A 22,143-nucleotide genomic window follows, 5' to 3' on the forward strand; every position below is an offset into this window, starting at 1 on the left:
GATCCTCCTCAGACTTGAATCCATAAAACAATGGAGGATTTATTCGAGTGAAGTATCGAATCCTAGCTGTTGTCGTTCTAACTACTAAATTTGATGGGGTAATATCCTGTTGGTTATTCTGAGAAGACATAGTCTAGGCTAAAATGGTAAAAGTATCCCTAAATTTTACATAGGAAACATGTTCGTTTAGAGAGTCTTCTATAATAGGTGGTGGCGCGTTATTTATTTCGAGAGGTATTTTTTGTAAATAGATGAAGGAAGAGTTAGAAAAGGGAATTCAATAGAGCTTATGCTCTTTTCCATGACATAAATTCTGAAATAAGGGAAACTTTACTAAAATGTTTTGTAGCCTCTTGCCTATAGGTGTGGAGAGCTTCATACCCATGCATAAGACGCTACTCAACACGAATTTCAGACACACTAGGACACTTTAAAACCTTAGGCTTTGATACCAAGTTTCCCACAACCTGAGACTACCCCTGGTCCTAACACGGTACTTAAGGCCACAAGTGACCCCAAACTAACCCATGATCTGGTCCATGTTGTAAGCATTGAATAAAGTAATAATATAACATCGTATGCAAAATCTAAACTAATCTATTAAAATATAGTTCTAAAACAATACCCAACATGTTTAAGCTACTGATAAAACAGAAAATAAGTCTGACTATCTAAAAGCATCTTAAACATAAGGAGTTGATAGGACAAACCCTCAACTAACTTTGACTGACTGACATAAGAAGGTACTAAAAATTAACTACAAATAATTTGACCTCGATGGATGAGGACTCACCACAACTGCTGCTTAGTTATACTTAACTAACAAAGGGATATTGGGGAATTAAGCATCCAAACCTATATTGTGAAATCAATATAGCTTAAAAAAGAGCATGTGGTCAGTACTTGAAATGTAACGGTATGTGAGATGAAAATAACTTAATTACACATAAGCACTGAACTTGATTGCATGAACATATAAAATGAATGCAGGACAAAGTAAAGAATGTACTGACATAATCTGTAAAACCGAATAACTGATAAAATGAACACTTAGTTACGCAAACTTGAATTGATATAATCTGAATACTGAACAAAAATTATGGGAGCTATCATATAACCGATATGCCTCAATCTAATTTTATCGAGGTTCAACCTATAACCCTAGTTTGAAGGGTATCGATACCTACCACGGTTACTAACACTAGTTGTGTAGATCTAATATATTTATGTCCTTAAGGACTAGGGAGTCAGTACTTTACCGACAGGTGATCTCTAAGAGAGTGAAAATCCTCTACTGTTGGGTGACATATCAAAACCTATACTGGCTATGTGGTTTTGGAACTTATGGACTGCTACTAAAGGTTTCAGTAGGTGGGTGAGCCTTCATGCCTAGGTTTGCTCAGAGCTAAATTCTACTCCAATTGAACTGACACTAGTATTAATTAAAGTTAACAACACTCAAAACTAATAATTGCTCAACATGAATATGATAATAAAAGCATGATCTGACTGACTTGTTGCTTGAAATCAAAAACATGAATAAACATATTGGTAGCGAGTGTTCATAACCCACCAACATTGAATAACACATTAAATTTAATAAGATCATCATAATACTGTAAGGAATTCATGATTCATAGACCCAAATCCTTGTACATTTCACTAAACTAATGAAGTACATGATTATGAGTATGGGAAGATGTTAAACTTATGAGGACAACATGATCACATAGTTTAATTCATAAATTGATAATTATCATGGTGTCAATTGAACATAGTATGGGTAACTAAGATTATAAAGCATGTAAGAATATAATTCACATGGGGAAATGCATTTTCATCGTTTGTATCCAAAATTATTGAGAGAAAAATTAGTAAATTCATACTTGACATTGAAATTTCATAAAAATAGGGAAACGGGTTTATACTTGAAAAAGGGGATTTTGGGGAATCAACAGGTGGAAGGAACCCATTGATGAATATCTCACATACCTGAATTTTCTTGATTTTTTGGAGGAAACTTGGAATTGAGACCTTGGATGGGTGAATTTTTTGAGGAAGCTTTTGATTTCATTGTGTTCTTGAGAATGGGAGGAGAATGAACGTCATTAACTTATGATGAATGAGCCAAATAATTCCCCCCTTTGGTTTTAAAATCGTGGATGGGTGTTTTAGGAGAGGTAAAATACCAAAATTCCCCTCATCCCTTAATGAAGGCTACACGATTTTACACTGCCGTGTGGCACGGTGGCTATCGCAGAGGATAGCCTCCGTGATATACTACCTATCGCGGAGCTAACCTTCATTACATGATGCATATAAAGGAGACTAACCTCCATGACACACTGGGTATCACGGAGACTATCCTTCATGACACGCTGAAATCACAGAGGCTTACTGTCCCGTGGTCCAAAACCACTTTGAACCTCTTTTGAAAATTTTAAAACCCTTCGAGATGACCCTTTTTACATTCCTAAATATATTTCAACTCATAAATCAACATTACAAACCTGGGAAGGCCAAAAATAAAATGTTTGAAATCTTGAGGTGTTAAAATGGCCATGTCACTTGTACTTAGTATGAAATAATTGCTTTGGAACCATTAAACATTTGACGAATAGCTGGAAGCTTGTCTAGGATCTTGTAGGGTATTACACTAAGTGACCAAATTGATTCCAAACTTGTTTGAAACATACCTTAAACATTATAATCAAGTAGTTTAACAATTAGATACTCAATTATAAAAATATTTACTCATAAAGCACATGAGAAGTCCTCTAAACTAAGCTAAATAAGCCTGGATAACAACACTGAGGTACATAAATCCACCTATGATCACCCCCTAGAGATAAAACATCAACCTTAAGACTTTGTACCACAACTTTTAATCAAAGAAAACTAGGATAGTTATATTTATTTTCTTTCACCTCAGCTACCAAAGAGGACTCTGAACCATTTTGGACCAGAAGGCTACCCTAGGCTAAATCTACCAACTGACTCTTACTCTGTCCAATCAATAAAGCTTGCAAGCTAGTTATTTTTTCTTATCCTCTAAATGAGAAACACTTTCCATAGATAATTCATAAATTATATCGGCCACCATATAAGCCTTACCCGAATGGTACAAAACACTTATATCACAATCATCAACAACTTTAACCATCTTCTCTAATGAAGATTTGAATCTTTTTTATTGAACACATACTAAAAACTCTTGAGATTATGAACACATCAACCTTTACCCCATAGAGTTAATGTTTTCAAATCTTTAAGGCAAAAATAACTACTACCAACTCAAGATCATGAGTCGAGTAGTTCTTCTTATAGGGCTTGAGATATCTAGTGGCATATGGTATAACCTTGCTGCATCAACACATAACCAAGTTCAACCATGGAAGAAACATCTAATCCCTTCAAAATTCTCAATTGTTTTGGAAAAATAGCTTACGAGCTTAAGTTGCCTTCAAATTTAGCCTCAGTACACCCAGTGTTCCATGTCTCACTGTTAAAAATATGTATTGGTGATCTACCTATAGTTGTTCCCTTAGAAAGTGTAGATATTCAGAACAGTCTTTTCTTTGAGGAAGTCCCAGTCAAAATTCTTGATCATCAAGTTTGCAGACTAAGGAATAAGGAAGTTCCACAAGTCAAAGTTCTTTAGCGGAATCAGTCCGTTGAGGGAGCCACTTAGGAAGCAAAGGCAAACATGTGAACCAAGTACCCTTATCTCTTCTCCGTGAATCCAGATTTAGTATAAGGTACCAACCTACTTAATATTTTATTTTCTCTTTTATGCTAAGTTTAAGCCACAAATCATATTCATGTCAGTCGTGCATTCCTGAATCACTTCAGTCATGTATTCAATGAATCAGATATGCCTATTCAGTGTTAAGCTCAGTCCATCAGTTCCCTCATCTTAACCAGTTTTATTCGGGGACGAATGATCCCAAGGGGAAGATAATGTAACACACCATATTTTCCAAGCATAATCTAAGTCCCAATACATAATTATTCGTATATGAAATTTTTAAAACACTAATTATATTTCAGTTTAGAGCCTTCCATAGCATAGGAAATTCAGTTAGCTTTACAACGATATAAAACTTAACCAAATTCAATAACCGAGTAAGAAGTTATGGCAAATTTAAGTTTCATTCATAAAATATATCATCTTAACCCTCAGCATGTCACGTAGTCAGCCCAAATGATAGTTATTAATTTCTAGTATGACTCTGCAATAATGGCGTGTCTTAGAGTAGGCTAATTTCCTATTTCTCAATTTCTAGTGGGCCTCCGAGATCATGGCATATCGTGGAAATGGCCAAAATGGCATCCACAGGCTTACTGTGATGGTGGCATATTGTGCCATCTATCCAGGTCCCAGTTATCCCTTTTCCAGTGGCTTAGCATAATAGTGGCGCGTCGTACCAAGGCCAAAAATTGATATGGTCAGTTTCCAGTTGATGTGCTAGCATTCTGTTAGCACATTTAGGACTTTTAACTCGGAATAATTATAAGTTCTTAAGTGACTACTGTTGTGTTTTATTATATTTCTTATGATTTTATAGGAAAGTCAAGATGGATGAAAACTCATGATAGCTACATCAAGAAGGATGATTTTTTGTGAAAGATGCAAGAAATTCAGATCTGAAGATTTCATCTAATGACTTGGTCTGATAAGCTATCAGAATATGTCATCACATATAGGCAGAGAACAAGAAAGGTGAAGAATTTTTTACTATATTTTGTGATAAGTCGTCAGATTTGTGATAAGTCATCATAAATATCATCACAAATATTATGATAAGTCATCACAAATGTCGTTAGATTTGTGATAAGTCATCATAAATGTCATCACATATGGGCAGAAGGTCTAAATAAATTTTGTGATAAATTATCAGATTTGTGATAAGTCATCATAAGTGTCATCACAAATGTCATCATATTTGTGATAAGCTGTCACAAATGTCATCACCTAAGAGGCGAAAATCTGAACTTTTAATTTTGACTTTTTCCTAAGTTAAAGCTATAAATAGCAGCTTTTAGGTTTCATTCATCATCTAGAACTATCGGGAACTCATTTCAAAGGCTATTTTACTTTCCTTTAGTCTCTAAGCTTGTAATTCAGTTTTTCAATCCTTTGATTTAGTTGTGGGAAATTCTTATTGTACTTGGAGGGGAATCAACTTTGGATTTCATCTTTTGTAAGTTTAATTTCTTTAAATTATGAATCCAATCATTGTTATCTTTTTCTATCATATGAGCAACTAAAACCCATAACTAGGGTTGTGGGATCCATGACTATTCTTTTATTGATTTAGTAGTTGGTTAGGGTTTAAGTGATTATGGGAACATCTTGAAAATTCTTTTGTATTAATTATTTTCTATTTGTTGCAAGCAATACGCTTTGATTAATGTTGATTTGCTTGATATAAGAAATCAACCCGAGTAAAAAGTGAATTATCAACGAGGATTTGGGAAAGTTAAGTTCTCATCTAATGATTAATGTTTTAACAAGATTGATCAACTTGAGATAAAATTATTATGAACAGGATGAATTCTTATGTTCAAGAGAACTAAGGAGTTCAACATCTAGGTAGGTTGAGAAACACTTAGATGGAATGTTGAAACTGATAATTTGGTGTTTCTCGCAAGTTATGAGAACCTGATGCCACAGCTATTATTTAATGGGGATTAGTAATCATAGTGATCACAACCCTATTTTATTATTTATCATTGATTTAAACTATTGAACTTTTGGCTTTGAGTTCTGAAGCAAGTTACAACTTTAACATCTATTTGATCATGGAAAACCCTCATTTTATCTTTTCATACAAGTTGTTTGAATTTAACTTGTAGCTTTACTTTCAAACTAGTTTAATCGCCACTCACATTATTCCCTATGGATTCGACCCCGACTCCAAAGTTGGGTAAATATATTGATGACTATAGCCTTGCACTAAATTGACGTGTAAGTTAAGCGTTATCAAAAATAGCGTCGTTGCCAGAGAATAATTTGGTGTATTGAGTTGGTTTGGAATTTTAGTTTACTTTCTTGAATTCAAACTTTTAAATATTTATTTAGTTTATTTTTTATTTTTATTTTATTTTTATTTTTCTCACACCTTTCTTGAGATGTCAGCCTGGATAGATGGTTTTTGAGTGATGACGATTCTCGTGATGATTCTTGTTGTTATTGTGGGGAACCATATTTTGAGGGTTGCTATCCAGATTTACCTAGAAGTGCATGGACTGGACCTTCACAATATGACATAGATATTGTCCTACTTACTGTAACTAGGTGTTTGGCTTGTGGTCAAAGTGATCATACTAAAGATATGTGTATTGTTATGATTCAAGCAAAAAAATTGATGAAACAAATTTTAGAGAATCAAGAACAGCTATGGGCAGAGCTAAAGGAGTTACCACTCCCACCATGTTTACAGTGGCTAAACAAAGAAGAATATGAGGAGGACATTAGCCAATTTGAGGAGAAAACTCAATAATTGCAACCACTCAATTGTCCTCTTGATCTTGAGACTGACATTGAGAAGGCAAATAAAAGTGAGTGTGTAGTAAATAGTGTAAATTTTGAAGTAGAATTGATTGGGCCTCAGTCAACGCACTTTTCTACATTATGTTTAGATGATATCTTGTTTATGGAATCATTTAAAATTGCAGAAGAGTGTAAAGATGAGGAACAAGAATCCTATATTCTTGATTTTACATTAGACAAGCAACATAAAAACACACCTCACTTTAGGATCGAGTTGTTTACCATGCATCATCCATTACTCGGCTTCTTAATATTTGTACCACCACCATATGATCAAGGCAAGAAGATGAACTCTAAGTTAGGGGTGAAATTTATATCCTCAAGGTGGAGGAAAAAGCCGAGGCGGGTCGTTCCACGATACTAAATTAGGCTCTTCTTAGGAGGCAACCCAAGGTATTTTGTTATTTGTATTGGTATTATATGATTGGCATCAAATCTTCGCACCCATGGTGCCATAGGTATGTTTATGACTCTCTTGTTTTGGTTTGACGCATTGGGGATGTTACATGATTTTATGTTGAGGGTGGGGCTACTTGTGGGAGTTGATGTCCTCTTGGAGTTTTTGTTGCCGTGCCTCTTTTCCCCAGAGTCATGTTCCTAGTAGAGTCGGCATGTTTAGGCGTATTGTGTTTTTTTTGTGATGTGTTGTGGTTAATTGGGGAAAAAATAAGTATCTAGGATAGTTGACATATTTTTGTTGATTTGTCTAAGAATGATAAATACCTCTCGAATTTTCTATCTGGTAACTTTGTGATATTCATCTATATGTGACTATTGTGAATCTTTTTATGGCATTAGTATTAGGGACATAATAATCACTTCTAACAATTGCATGAACTGAATGAGTAGTAGCGTGTGATATACCTTTGTGCCATGTGTGTGTGAGATACTATCTAGTTCCCGTTGTGTGTTAAACCCAGAACTTGTTCGGTTGGTCTTGCCTTGGTTGTAGGATAACGGTTAGGAAGGGATCATAAGCTGTTGTTGATATTAGTCCACTTTTAGCCTAAATGACCTTTCATGTGTGAATAATATCCCTTGATCCTGATTTTGAGCCTGAATGTCTATTCTTTTTATTATACATATCACCTTCCCATTTGTATCACAATGAACCTGTTTTGGCCCTAGTCCTCCTTGAACATTGTGCACTTTGACTTAGGTAAATAGCCTAAGTTAAGGGTGGCTATCATAGAGGTGCGTGATATAAAGTGAGTATGAAGAAGGGTAATATTAAAAAAAATGCAAGGCGTGGTATGCTAGGAAAAGAATTAGAAAAGAAAAGTTGTAAAAAAAATGATGCATGAATAAAAATTGCACCCAGCTTGAATGTGCTTTAATCAAGAAAGGAAGAAATAAGGTAAAGGTTGATTAGTGAGACCCCAAAAATAGTGTAGTGCCAAGGAAACCTGGTTACTTTAAATATCCTTGTGTATCATACCAGCCCGAAGCCTACATTACAAGCTGAAGAAAAGTCCTATAGTGATCCTAACTTAACTATCTTAAAGCTTTGGAAATGAAAATAAGGGCAAGCTTATGGTATTTAGCATACATTGACTGGAACTTCTTTCTGAGAGTGACTGTCTCTTGACCGTCCCTTCATTTATATGCTTGATTTCATATATGAGTGAGGAGGGACTTCTTTTGTTGTGAGGGCACACTGGTTATGTTGCTAGTTGCTAACTTGTTTGGATAGTGTAATATTGGTACATGCATGGTTGTTTTTGCTGAATTGATGCCATATCTTGATTCCTGTGTGTCGCACTGTCGTTTTTCATTAATATACACAGTTCGGTTAAAGTGATTAAACTTATAGAGAGTAATGAGTTTTAAGCTAAAATTAATGATCAACTGTCATAGGTATCTTATGTTTCTTTTGGTTAAGCATCGTAGTGTTGAGTTATGTAGTTGCTTGAGGACAAGCAATTGTTTTAAGTTGAGGGAGTTGATGTGCTTGCATTCTATTATAACATTTAGGACTTTTAACTTGGAATAATTGTAAGTTCTGAAGTGACTACTGTTGCTTTTGATTATATTTCTTATGATTTTGTAGGAAAGTCAAGATGGATGAAAACTCATGAAAGATGCGTCAAGAAGGATGATTTTTGGTGAAAGATGCAAGAAATTAAGTTCTGAAGATTTCATCTGATGACTTGGTCTGATAAGCTATCAGATTTGTGATAAGCTATCAGAATATGTCATCCCATATGGGTAGAGAACAAGAAAGGTGAAGCATTTCTGATGATATTTTATGATAAGTCCTCAGATTTATGATAAGTCATCACTAATGTCGTCATACATATTATGATAAGTTATCACAAATATCATCAAAAATGTCATCAGATTTGTGATAAGTCATCAGAAATATCATCACACATGGGAAGAAGTTCTGAAGACATTTTGTGATGACTTATCACTTTGATAACGCTCAAACTACTCCTCTCAATGAAAATGTAAGCGATCGTTGTCAATATAAAACCCAACTAGGTTGGGGTCGAATCCCACAGGGAATATGGTGTGAACGTAAGTCGTTTACAAATCAATCTACTGATAGTTGGATGTTTCCAGAGATGGGGGGGTTTAGTTTAACAAGTAATTATCGGTTGCTTTAATCAGTGTTCCTAATCAAGAGTTTCTGAAACACCAGAATTATGTTACTAGGGCTTCTGGTACTTGACAGATGCTTACGGTAGTTCAAGATTCTCACAGTAGGTAGTACAACAAGTTATCTTTATCAACGTTATGCTTAAATATCTCTCGACCTACTTAAGCATTTAATTACCTAATCCTCTCAGACTTAGGGAGTTTATATTCACTGCCCAAATTTTACCTCAGGTTAACCAACCTTGTTACAGCACTGATTATTAAACAGAGTATTTCCAAGTCCCTACTGATAATTCACTTTCCACTATATTTGATTTATTTCTCAATCAAACCAAAGCAGGTGTTATCTATTATTTGCAACCAACAGACGTTAATTAAAACTTCAGAATTATCAAGAAATCCTACTACCTTTTGAATCTTGAACACTTAGCACCTTATCAAGACCTAGCCCTAGATTCCATAATTCATGTTCAAGGAATTTAGCCACTCCTAATACTAAAATCAAAACAACAAGTTGTATTCATGCTTTGAAAGTTAAACTTACCACAAGAATAATAATAACCAGTGAATCGCAGATTAGATCACAAAGAAAAATCCCAGAATAATGATAATAATCTTTTCAAAGTATTTGCTTTTTTAGGCCAAGAAATTAAAGAGAAAATATCAAAAGTATTGTCAAAACTCAATGTGCGGAACTACTATTTGAGCGTTATCTTTTTATTATTCTTGAATTGAATGACCTTGGAGATGGTAAAAGCGTTTTTAGATGATATGAATGTTTGACTGCCAAATGTACTTTGTAATCTCTTAATTATGTTGAGCTGTTTGAGGACAAGCAATTGTTTTAAGTTGAGGGTGTTGATGTGTGAGCTAATGCTAACATATTTGAGGCTTTTTAACTAAGAATAATTGTGAAGTCTTAAGAAAATTTTGTCGTTTTTGATTAGTTTATGTTTGAATTCGCAGTTTAAGCTGATATGATAGAGAACCAACAAGAATGGAAGTAAAAAAGTTGAAATCTGAAGAAATTTGAAGAAAAGTGTGGCTGACGACATTTGTGATAAGTCGTCAGCCCTATGATAAGTTATCAAGTCCGTCGTAAGCAGTAAATAGAGAATTGGCCTAAGTTGAAAGATGTGAAGATATTTTGTGATAAGTCGTCAAGGGTCTAAGATAAGCTATCAAGAATGTCGTCAGCCTGAGGCAGCACAGGGGAATGAAGCAGAGCTTTGATGATATTTTGTGATAGGCCGCCACAAAAATGATAAGTTGTCAAGTTTTTCATCAGTCTTAAACAGGAAGATCCAAAACTGAAGAAGGAGCTGACGACATTTGTGATAAGTCGTCAGCCTTCTGATAGGCTATCACAAATGTCGTCACCTAATCCGAGGGATTTCTATATTCTATTATTTTGTTTCCATAATTAGGGTGAACTATCTAAAACTTTGTTTTAGGATTTTCTGGGGAGTTTCACACATTGAGTTTTGACAATACTTTTGATATTTTCCCTTTAATTTCTTGGCTTGAAAAAGTAAATACTTTAAAGAGATTATTATCATTATTCTAGGATTTTCCTTTGTGATCTAACCAGTGATTCACTAGTTATTATTCTTCTTGTAGTAAGTTTAACTTTCAAAACATAAATACAACTTGTTGTTTTGGTTTTAGCATCATGAGTGGCTAAATTCCTTTAACCTGAATTATGGGATCTAGGGTTAGGTCTTGATTAGGTGATAAGTGTTCAAGATTCAAAAGATGGTAGGATTTCTTGATAATCTGAGGTTTTAATTAACGTCTGTTAGTTGCAAATAATAGATAACACCTGCTTTGATTTGCTTGAGAAAGAAATCAAATATAATGGGAAGTGAATTATCAACAGGTACTTGGAAATACTTCATTTAATAATCAGCGTTGTAATAAGGTTGGTTAACCTAAGGTAAAATCTAGGGAGTGAATATAAACTCCCTAAGTCCGAGAGGATTAGGTAATTAAATACTTAAGTAGGTCAAGAGACATTTAAGCATAACGTCGATAACGATAACTTTTTGTCCTACTTACCGTGAGAATCTAGAACCACCATTAGCATATGTCAAGTATCGGAAGCCCTAGTGAACATAATTCTGGTTTTTCAGAAACTCTTGATTACAAACACTGATTAAAGCGACCGACAATTACTTGTTAAACTAAAACCCCCTATTTATGGAAACATCTAACTATCAATTGATTGATTTGAAAACGACTTACGTTCACACCATATTCCCTATGGGATTCGACCCCAACCTAGTTGGGTTTTATATTGACAACGATCGTTTACATTCTCATTGAGAGGTGTAGTTTGAGCATTATCAAAAATAGCATCGTTACCATGGAAGCCTAGTTACTTTAAATATCCTTGTGTATCATACCAGACCCAAGCCTACATTAGAAGCTGAAGAAAAGTCCTATAGTGATCCTAACTTAACTGTCTGAAAGCTTAAGAAATGAAAATAAGGCAAGCTTAGGGTATTTGGCATACATTGATAGGAAATTCTTTCTGAGAGTGAGTGTGTATTGACCGTCCCTGCATTTACATGCTTGATTTCATAAATGAGTGAGGAGGGACTTCTTTGTTATAAGGACACACTGGTTATGTTGCTAGTTGCTAACTTATTTGGATAGAATAATATTGGAACATGCATGGTTGTCGTTGCTGAATTGATGCCATATCTTGATTCCTGTGTGTCGCACTATTTTTTTCATTAATATACACAGTTCGGTTAAAGTGAGTAAACTCAGAGAGAGTGATGAGTTTTGAGCTAAAATTAATGATCAACTGTCATAGGTATCTTATGTTTCTTTTGGTTAAGCATCGTAGTTTTGTGTTATGTAGTTGCTTGAGGACAAACAATTGTTTTAAGTTGAGGGTGTGGATGTGCCAGCATTCAGTTAGCACATTTAGGACTTTTAACTCAGAATAATTTTAAGTTCTTAAGTGACTACTGTTGTTTTTTATTTTATTTCTTATGATTTTGTAGGAAATTCAAGATGGATGAAAACTCATGAAAGCTATGTCAAGAAGGATGATATTTGATGAAAGATGCAAAAAATTAAGTTATGAAGATTTCATCTGATGACTTGGTCTGATAAGCTATCAGATCTGTGATAAGCTATCAAAATATGTTGTCACATATAGGCAGAGAACAAGAAAGGTGAAGCATATCTGACAACATTTTGTGATAAGTCATCAAAAATGTCATCACAAATGTTGTGATAAGTCATCACAAATGTCATCAAATTTGTGATAAGTCATCAGAAATGTCATCACACATGGGTAGAAGGTCTGAAGACATTTTGTGATAAGTTATCAGATTTGTGATAAGTCATCACAATTGTCGTCAGTTTTTTGATAAGATGTCACAAATGTCGTAATCTAAGGGGCGAAAATCTGAATTTTTAATTTCAACTTTTTCTTAAGTTACAGCTATAAATAACAGGTTTTAAGGTTCATTCATCATCTGGAACTATTGGGAACTCATTCCAAAGGCTATTTTACTTCCCTTTAGTCTCTAAGCTTGTAATTCAATTTTTCAATCCTTTGATTTAGTACTGGGAAATTCTTATTGTACTTGGAGGGGAATCAACTTTGGATTTCATCTTCTGTAAGTTTAAATTCTTTAAATTACAAATCCAATCATTGTTATCTTTTTCTATCATATGAGAAACTAAAACGCACAACTAGGGTTGTGGGATCTATGACTATTCTTTCATTGATTTAGTAGTTGGTTAGGGTTCGAGAGATTATGAAAACATCTTGATAATTCTTTTATATTAATTATTTTCTGTTGGTTGCAAACAATAGGCTTTGCTTAATTTTGATTTTCTTGAGATAAGAAATCAACCCGAGTAAGAAATGAATTACCAACGAGGATTTGAGAAGGTTAAGTTCTCATCTTATGATTAATGTTGTAACAAGATTGATCAACTTGAGATAAAATCAGTTTGAATAGAACGACTTCTTAAGTTTGAGAGAATTAGGGAGTTCAATATCTAGGTAGGTTGAGAAAAACTTAGATGGACTGTCAAAACCGATAATCTGGTGTTTCCCGCAAGTCATGAGAACCCAATGCCATAGCTATTATTTAATGGGGATTAGTAATCATAGTGATCACAACCTTGGTTTGTTCTTTATCATTGATTTAAACTATTGAACTTTTGTCTTTGAGTTCTGAAGCAAGTTACAACTCTAACATCTGTTTGATCATGGAAAACCCCTATTTTATCTTTCCGTGTCAATTGTTTGAATTTAACTTGTAGCTTTAGTTTCAAACTAGTTTAATCTCCACTCACATTGTTCCCTGTAGATTCGACCCCGACTCCAAAGTTGGGTAAATATATTGACGACGACCGCCTTGCACTAAATTGACGTGTAAGTTGAGCGTTATCACAAGCTTTTATTTTTTAATTAGTTTAAGGGTATTTTGGTATTTTTCCATGGATCTAATGAACCTAAAACATGAAATTTAACCCCTAAACACCCTAAGTAGTTATCATTATTCAATTCCTCATCAAAATTAAAGATTCGCTTTTCAAGAACAAGAAACCCTATCTCTCAAATTCAATGCAATTTCTCAACGAACTCTCCTTTCATCTCTTTAGATTCATTAACCAAGGTATGTTAGATGTTCATCCATGGAGTCCAAGAAACCATTTTAAATTATAAAATTGTGATCTTTTCAAGTTATCATGTTTTAAATTATTATTTCATCCATGAATCTTCATGTACTGTTGATTTTATACCATATTACCATGAAATTATTGTTATTATTCAATCTTCCATGTTTTAATATTATTATTTACTGAATTACACCATGATTTTAATGATATTATGATGAATTCATGCTATTCCTAAAAATTTCATGACATTCCTATGATTGTTTTAAACCATGAGCTACAAGTGTTTGATAAAATTATTACAAGAGTGATTTAATTATTAAGAGCCTTCATGTTTTAATCTCCAAGTGTTAGTGTCATTTTACTATAATTGTTTTAACTCCTGGGGGTAATTAATACCTAAAATCCATAGCTGTTTATTTAGTCTAGTCTCAGTGCATTACAGAACAGTCTTCAGAATATACTATGAGCACCTCAAAATAGTCAAATACCAGTCAGTTAAACTTAGAACAGTCTAGTATCTCAGTGTCTTTCAGTTTGGAGTAGGATTTAGCACCAAGCGAGTGTAAGGATAGTGGCTTCCCCGTCAGATAGGCAGCGTCGTTAGTAGCATTACCTATACTCTAGAACTACGTAGCCAGCGTAAGATATGTGTATTCACCCATCAATTTAGGCTTGACTATCTCACAGTGGTCACCCGTCAGTGCAGGCTTGAGACCCTTAGTCCTTTGGAAATTATATTAGTTCAGTGGATCCACACAGCCATTGTTAGTACTTGTTGCATGGTATTAACACTCTTTCAGAAGGGGTAATAAGTTGGACCTCGATTACCTCAAATTAGGGAATATCAATTAAATGATACCTCCCACAGTCTCAGCTATAGTCTCATTTACAATCTAAGTTCAGTTATTCAGTCTTAGTATTGTTTGACCAAAGCATACAGATTTCAGTCATTTCAGTATTTCAGTTTATAGATTTTACTCATTTCATGTTATATGCTTGGTCATGCACCCTCAATATTTACAGATTTTCATGCATTTTCAGTACCTGTAAATTCCATGCTCTTTATTTAGTACTCTATGCTTTATATGCAGATCCAGTTAATTATAGTTCCGTTCATGAAACCATACATATCAGTCTACCTCATTTAGCACACCAGTATATTTAAAGTACTGATCGCATACCTTTCTTTTGCACTATGATGTCTTATATCATAGGTTTTGATGTTCAGTTCCCAACTCGTGATTAGATTTATCAGATCCTCAGTAATAGCAGTGGTAATCCTTATACTTCGAGAATAGGCTTACTTTATTTCATGTCTCAATTAGTAGTTAGTTGGAGTTAGTTGGGGCCAATCCCATCAACTCATATTTAGTAAGTCAAATTTAGAGGCTTTTTAGATATTAGAGTCAGCTATTCAGTATTCGGATATTACAGTAGTTATCCAATTTATCACTATTTTATTAGATTCAGTCAGTTGTTTCTATAGACTCATATTTCAGTTTTAAATTTAGTAATTAAAACCTTATGGCATGTCAGTATTCTTCCACGTTTATGATTATATTATTTAGTACTCATAGCAGGTACCAACTCATGGGTTAGCTTGTGGTCTCTCGGGATCATAAGCACCGTGTAACGACTAGGGGCAGTCTTGGGTCGTTACAAAACTTTGGAAAATAAACTGAAGGGACATTCTAGGTGCATCATAGTTCTAGGACTTAGGGACTTCTATTTAAGGTCTCGGCCTAACTGGTGATGAGCCTTCTTCCCTGTACCTGATTGATGCTAAATACTCCTCACAATTGAATGACATTAATAGCAACAATGCTCAATGCTAATAATAATATGATGATAGAAAATGAATACATTATCTAAAAGCATTTAAAATGTCTAGACTAGGGGATATAGTATCAAAAAGTATATGCATGAAATTCTAGGTCATTGTCTATTCTTAGATTGCCATTTCTAAAGAATTCAACTACTATGCCAATTGTCTAAACTAAATGGATTTAAGGAATTCAATGACTCAAGTCCAATATATTCATGGATTTCACTATGTAACTATGTTTTGTGATAATGGTTAAGCAATAATATATAAATTCATGATAAAATAGTGATTATAACTCAAGTACACCAAAGCACTGAGATATCAATAAATTTGCCAATATCTATAAACCCTAAATTATGAAAAAGGAATTGAACTAGAGAATAGGGTTTACTTTGGGACTCAATGGGTGAAATGGGATCCAATGATGAAATGTCACATACTTTGAGATGGAAGCTTTAAAGAATTCTTTAGAATTGGTTGCCTAAAGAATATAAACCATAGCTCTTCATAGGGGAAAGAAATATCTCTATTTATCTATTTGAAACTAAGTTTCATATGTTTTCTAAGTAGTAAGGGCTTAGGGTAATATTAACCACAATAAACATCCTCCAAATAACGAAAATGTTATAGTCTTGATGTTAAAAAATTGGGAAGAATCTAATATATCCCTTCAATATTTATTACTGGAAAATTTCAGGAGGGGCGTACTAGTCTTTTTCTATAATATCCCATGTGTATGAGTTTTTGTGCATCATATGACTTCTTCCATGAGTCGTATACACTCCATATGATTAGTGTATGGTGAATTGCATCCAAGATAGTGTGGGATGGTGGATATTCTATTGAAGGTATGACTCAACCCTTTGGAGTCATAAGATCATCATACAATTCATATGAAGGAAGTCATAAGTTCATCAGTGTAGTCTTCCTAAGATTCTATCCAAGCTATGAGTAGGTGATAAGAGTCATATGAAGATGATACTATTCATATGTGGAACTCATATGTTGACCAGTGTGTACCCTCCTTGAGTCTGCTAAGCTTACGAGTTGATGAGTTAAGGCGTACCTTTCCATATTAGTCGTATAGTAGACTCATAAAGACGAACGAGTAATTTCTATAAAATTCAACCAAGGGTTTTTCGGTCTTTTCCTCTCTTATAACTTCTTAGCACGACCTATAACCCTTAAAGAGGCATTATTTTCCTCTATTTCCTAATAAAATAATAATGCCTACATCCTCTCATCTTCAAGAACATCAAGATTAAGGCTTCTCTCACAAGTTCACCCATCAAGTCCTAAGATTCAAATTTCTTCACAAGTCAAGAAATTCAGGTATGTGTGGTTTATGAACAAGGTTATTCTTTCATCCTTGTGCCCAAAGTGCTTTATTTTAAGAATTAAATTTAGTTATTTTGAATTAGGGTTCATACCTAAATAGCCATATTCTTGAATTTTGATATTACCATGAGATTGTAAGCTTAAACTGCATCAAGGTTTACACATATTCATGTTTTGACTTGCAAGATTTGTATTACGATTTGAATTTCATTATCTTGACTGGATATTGTTGAAAGATTTCATGGTGATGCTTTAGGATGATGTTTTTGTTATGAATTTCTATGAAATAAAGCATGATTTCAAGTCCTAAGTACAAGTATTGAGTTTACCAGAAGATTACGCTCTTAAGCTCGATTGATAATTTTTATGACATAATTTAAAGCAAAGCTTGATCTTTTTATCTAAAGATAAGACATGAAATCCATAATTGTTCATCCTAATATTGATTTAAATATAGAGAGCATAGCCGATTTTCAGTCTGTAAACCTTTATGCTAATTTAAGGTGGAATTCTTAAAGTATAAGCATATAAGTATTATAGGAATAGTATTTAGCACCGAAAAGAGAATGTAGATGAGCATATCCTAAATTCATAGAAGCTACGAGCCACTATAGGTTAAGCTTTTTTCCAATATGGATAAAGTTCAGAGATCACTTAAGATTAAGGTTTTATTCCAATGGAAAAGGTAGAATAGCTCTCCCCAATGTGGGTAAGACGCTAGAATCCATGGTATCTCACATGGTTTATGTCAGTTAGAATAATCTCCCAAAAAAAACAATGAAAAGAAAATCTTTTAGAAACTAAGTGTTATGGCTCACAAAGTTATTCTTATATTTCATTATTCATGTTTATGATTTTGCAGTTCTTGTTTATTTCAAGCTCAAGGTGATCCATTTACACTTAGCATGCATCATTTTAAAGTATATATGTCTATCCAATTATTTTTTTACTTATTCATTCACCCCCACAAACTCAATACACTCTAGATACACTGACCCACATATATGTCTATGTGCTACATTGTCTTATAATGTCAGTTTTGGTGCTTGTTTCCAGCAGCACGATTGACTATGGGCATCATCACCTGCATCCTTACTTTTGGTGAGTCCTCATAGTTCGAGGACCCAATTTCTAAGATATTTGTTCATTGTCTGAAGTATTTTAGTTAGGTAATTTCTAGTTAAGTTTGGGTTAGCTGGGGTCTGTCCCAGCTCTCTAGTAACAATTATAGGCTTATCAGCCTATTCAAGTTTTAAGTTCAAAAAATAGTTAGAATATTCCCAAGGACTTCTGTTAAGATATGTCATTGTTTAACTTCAAGTTTCTTTTTATGTTAGTTCACTTTTTATGTGAGTTGCAAGCTTAGTAGGTATCATGGGTTAGTTTAGGGTTATTTATAGTCTTAAAAACCCTGTTACGTCCAGGGGTACCGTGTGACGTCCAGGGTATTTTTAGGGTGTTACAAACTTGGTAGCAAAGCCTATAATTTTAAAGAGTCCTAGGGAGTCATTTAAGATGCATTACATAGAGTCTTAATCATGGATGTAAAGCGCACCATATTTATGAGCAGGAGGCTTTGGGACGAGTTAGGAATCATCATTTCTTTCATGATCTATCATGCTTACAGTTGCCTCTACCTGCCTTAACTTATGATTTTACATGGTAGAATATGCCTCCTTACCGAGTAGATGCATACAGAAATAGTGTTCAACCACCCCTGTACGCTGATCCCCTGAATAAGAATATGTCTTATTATGAATTCTATGCTGCCTTTTAAGTATTGGCCCAAGCTGTGAATACCAATGTTCAAGGAAATCAACACATTGTAGTCCCAAGCTATCAAAATGGTAATTTATCTTCAGCCAGAATTCGAGATTTATAAGGATGAATCCACCTGAGTTCCATGGGTCATAAGTGGATGAGGATCCTCAACTCTTTATTGATGAGTTGAGAAATATTATGCATATTATGCATTTTAGTAAAGAGGGGATTATAGAGTTGGTATCCTATAGGTTGAAGGATATTACTTATAATTAGGTTGTTATATGGAAGGAAGGTAGAGATGAGAATGCAGCTCCTGCGAGTTGGAGACTAAAGTGAATGAGTTCATAATATTGAGGCAGGGTTCTATGACAATGAAAGAGTACTACCTTAAGTTCACTCAGTTGTCAAAGTATGCTCCTGAGTTGTTATCTGACTCTAGAGCTCGTATGAGTAAGTTTATTATTGGGTGTCTAATTTGGTGGTCAAGGAATGTAGGACTATCATGCTGATTGTGGATATGGATATTTCTCGATTGATGACTCATGCTCAGTAGATTGAGGCAGAAAAGTTGAAGGAAAGAGAGGAGAAACAACTGGCTAGAATTTGATAGTTTGAGTATAGTCAGCCAAGGTCAAGAGGGAGGAGTCGTTCGTTGTTTTAGGTTCATTCATCAATGTTTGTGCCATCTTCATCCAGTGCCCTTGCACCTAGGATCAAGCAGGATTTGTGGGGTAGGACTTTTAATTTTAGGTCTCAAAATAGTATAGTCAGGGGGCCTAGTTGCCCAACATGTGAAAAGTGTGGCATGACCCATTCGAGAGAGTGTTTAATAGGCAAAGAGAGTTGTTATGGTTATGGCAAGTTGGGCCACATGATAAAGGAGTGTCTAAATTCTAAATAGGAAAAAATATATATTCATTCTCATACTCAGGTTACTAATCCAACCGCTCATCCAGGTCACCCAATTCCTCCACAGAGTGCATCTTCTAGTACCGACAATGGTCAGTGGCAGAATTGATTCTATGCTTTACCATCCCATTAGGAGATGGAAAGCTCACCAGATGTTGCCCTTGGTATGCTTTGTGGCTTTCACCTTTATGTATATGTGTTCCTAGACCCGGGATTAAATCTCTCTTATGTAACTCCATTGATTGTGGTAAATTTTGGGGTAGGTCCTGAAAATATCTCTAAGCCCTTTTTAGTTTCTACCCCAGTGGGTGAGTCAGTTGTTGCAAAATGAGTCTATAAGAAGTGTACTATCACTGTCCACCATAAGATCATACTAGTGGACCTAATAGAGTTAGATATGGAAGATTTTAATGTTATTTCAGGCATGGATTGGGTCCATTCATGCTATACATCAATATATTATCACAAGCATATGGTGAAGTTTCAGTTTCTTGATGAGGCAGTTTTCTAATGGGAGGGTAGTGCTATATCTCCCAAAGATCATTTCATTTCTTATCTTAAGGCCCAAAAGTTAATATCAAAAGGGTATATCTATCATTTAGTTTGAGTTAAAGATACGAAGTCCGAAGGTCTGCTAGGGATACCTCCATATAGAGAAATAGAATTTGGTATTGATCTCCTTATCAACACTAAGCCTTTCACTATCCCTCCATATCACATAGCTTTGGCCAAGATTAAAGAGTTAAAAGAACAGCTTAAGGACCTCTTAGAAAAAGGTTTCATAAGACCCAGTATCTCTCTGTGGGTGCTCCATTCCTTTTCATGTGGAAGAAAGATGGTACTCTCAGAATGTTTATAGATTATAGACAGATAAACAAGGTTACCATCAAGAACAAGTACCCTATTCCCAAAATTGATGATTTATTTGATCAACTTTATGGTGTCAAGTGGTTCTCAAAGATTGACCTTAAGTCGAGAAACCATTAGTTGAAAGTTAGGGAGCAAGACATTCTGAAAACATTTTTCCGAATGAGGTATGGCCATTTTGAGTTTGAGGTTATGTCATTTGGACTGAAAAATGCTCCTACAGCTTTCATGGATTTGATGATCATAGTCTTCAAGAAGAACTTAGACATGTTTGTCATTATATTTATAGATGACATATTGGTGTATTCCAGGAGTAAGAAAGAACATGCAGACTATTTGAGGGTGGTCTTACAAACCCTAAATGTCCATCAATTATATGCGAAGTTTGGTAAATGTGAGTTTTGGTTGAAATTTTTTACCTTCTTGGGGTATGTCATTTTAGGGGTTGGTATTCATGTAGATCCTCAAATAACTAATCCAATGAAGCACTGGCCCAGACCTATCACTTCATCTGATATTCAGAGCTTTTTGGGTTTGGCTGGGTATTATAGAAGATTTGTAGAAGGATTCTCCTCCATAGCGACTAAGCTAACCCAAAATAAAGTAAAGTTTATATTATCGGATAAGTGTGAGAAGAGTTTCCAAGAGCTAAAAGATAGATTGACTTCGGTACTAGAGTTAGCTTTGCCATAAGGGTTAGATGGATTCATAGTGTATTGTGATGCTTCCATAGTTGGGTTAGGTTGTGTATCTATCCAAGCAACTTAAGAATCATGAAAAGAATTACCTAAATCACAATTTGGAGTTAGCTGATGTGGTTTTTGCCTAGAAAATTTGGAGGCACTACCCTTATGGTAAACATGTTGATGCTTTCACTGACCATAAAAGTCTTCAGTATGGATTTTCTCAAAGGGAGCTGAATCTTCGATAGAAAAGGTGGTTGGAGTTGTTGAAAGATTATGATATGAAAGCGATATATCATTTGGGTAAGGCTAACGTAGCGATAAACGCATTAAGTAGGTTATCTATGGGTAATATGTCTTATATGAAGAAGGAAGAATGGGAGTTGGCTAAAGAAGTGCGTAGGTTGACTTGTTTGGGAGTACACTTGCTCAACACTGATGGTGAGAGAGTAGTAGTTCAGAACAGTTGGGAATCCTCTTTGGTGGTGGAAGTGAAGGAAAAACAACAAAATGATCCCATACTTAGCTAGCTATTGGAAGCAATTCAACAGCAGAAGATTGAGGTTTTCTCCCAAGGGGGAGATAGTGTACTTCATTATCAAAGCAAACTTTGTTTTCAAAATATAGATGGGTTGAGGGAAAGGATATTAGCTAAGGCTCTTGGTTCGAGTACTCCATTCTTCTAGGTTCTACTAAGATGTACCATAACTTATGAGAAATTTATTGGTGGACTGGTATTAAGAGGGACATAGTCGATTTTGTAGACAAGTGTCCAAATTGTAAACAGGTTAAAATTGAACACCAGAGGTTGGATGGTACGTTGCAAGAAATTATTATCCATACTTAAAAGTGGGAAGTAGTGAATATTAATTTCATCACAGGGTTGACTCATACAAGATATCAGCATGATTCAATTTAGGTCATAGTCTACCGAATGACTAAGTCAG

Source organism: Capsicum annuum, chromosome 8, assembly GCF_002878395.1.
Source record: "Capsicum annuum cultivar UCD-10X-F1 chromosome 8, UCD10Xv1.1, whole genome shotgun sequence".
In the NCBI taxonomy this organism is placed as follows: domain Eukaryota; kingdom Viridiplantae; phylum Streptophyta; class Magnoliopsida; order Solanales; family Solanaceae; genus Capsicum; species Capsicum annuum.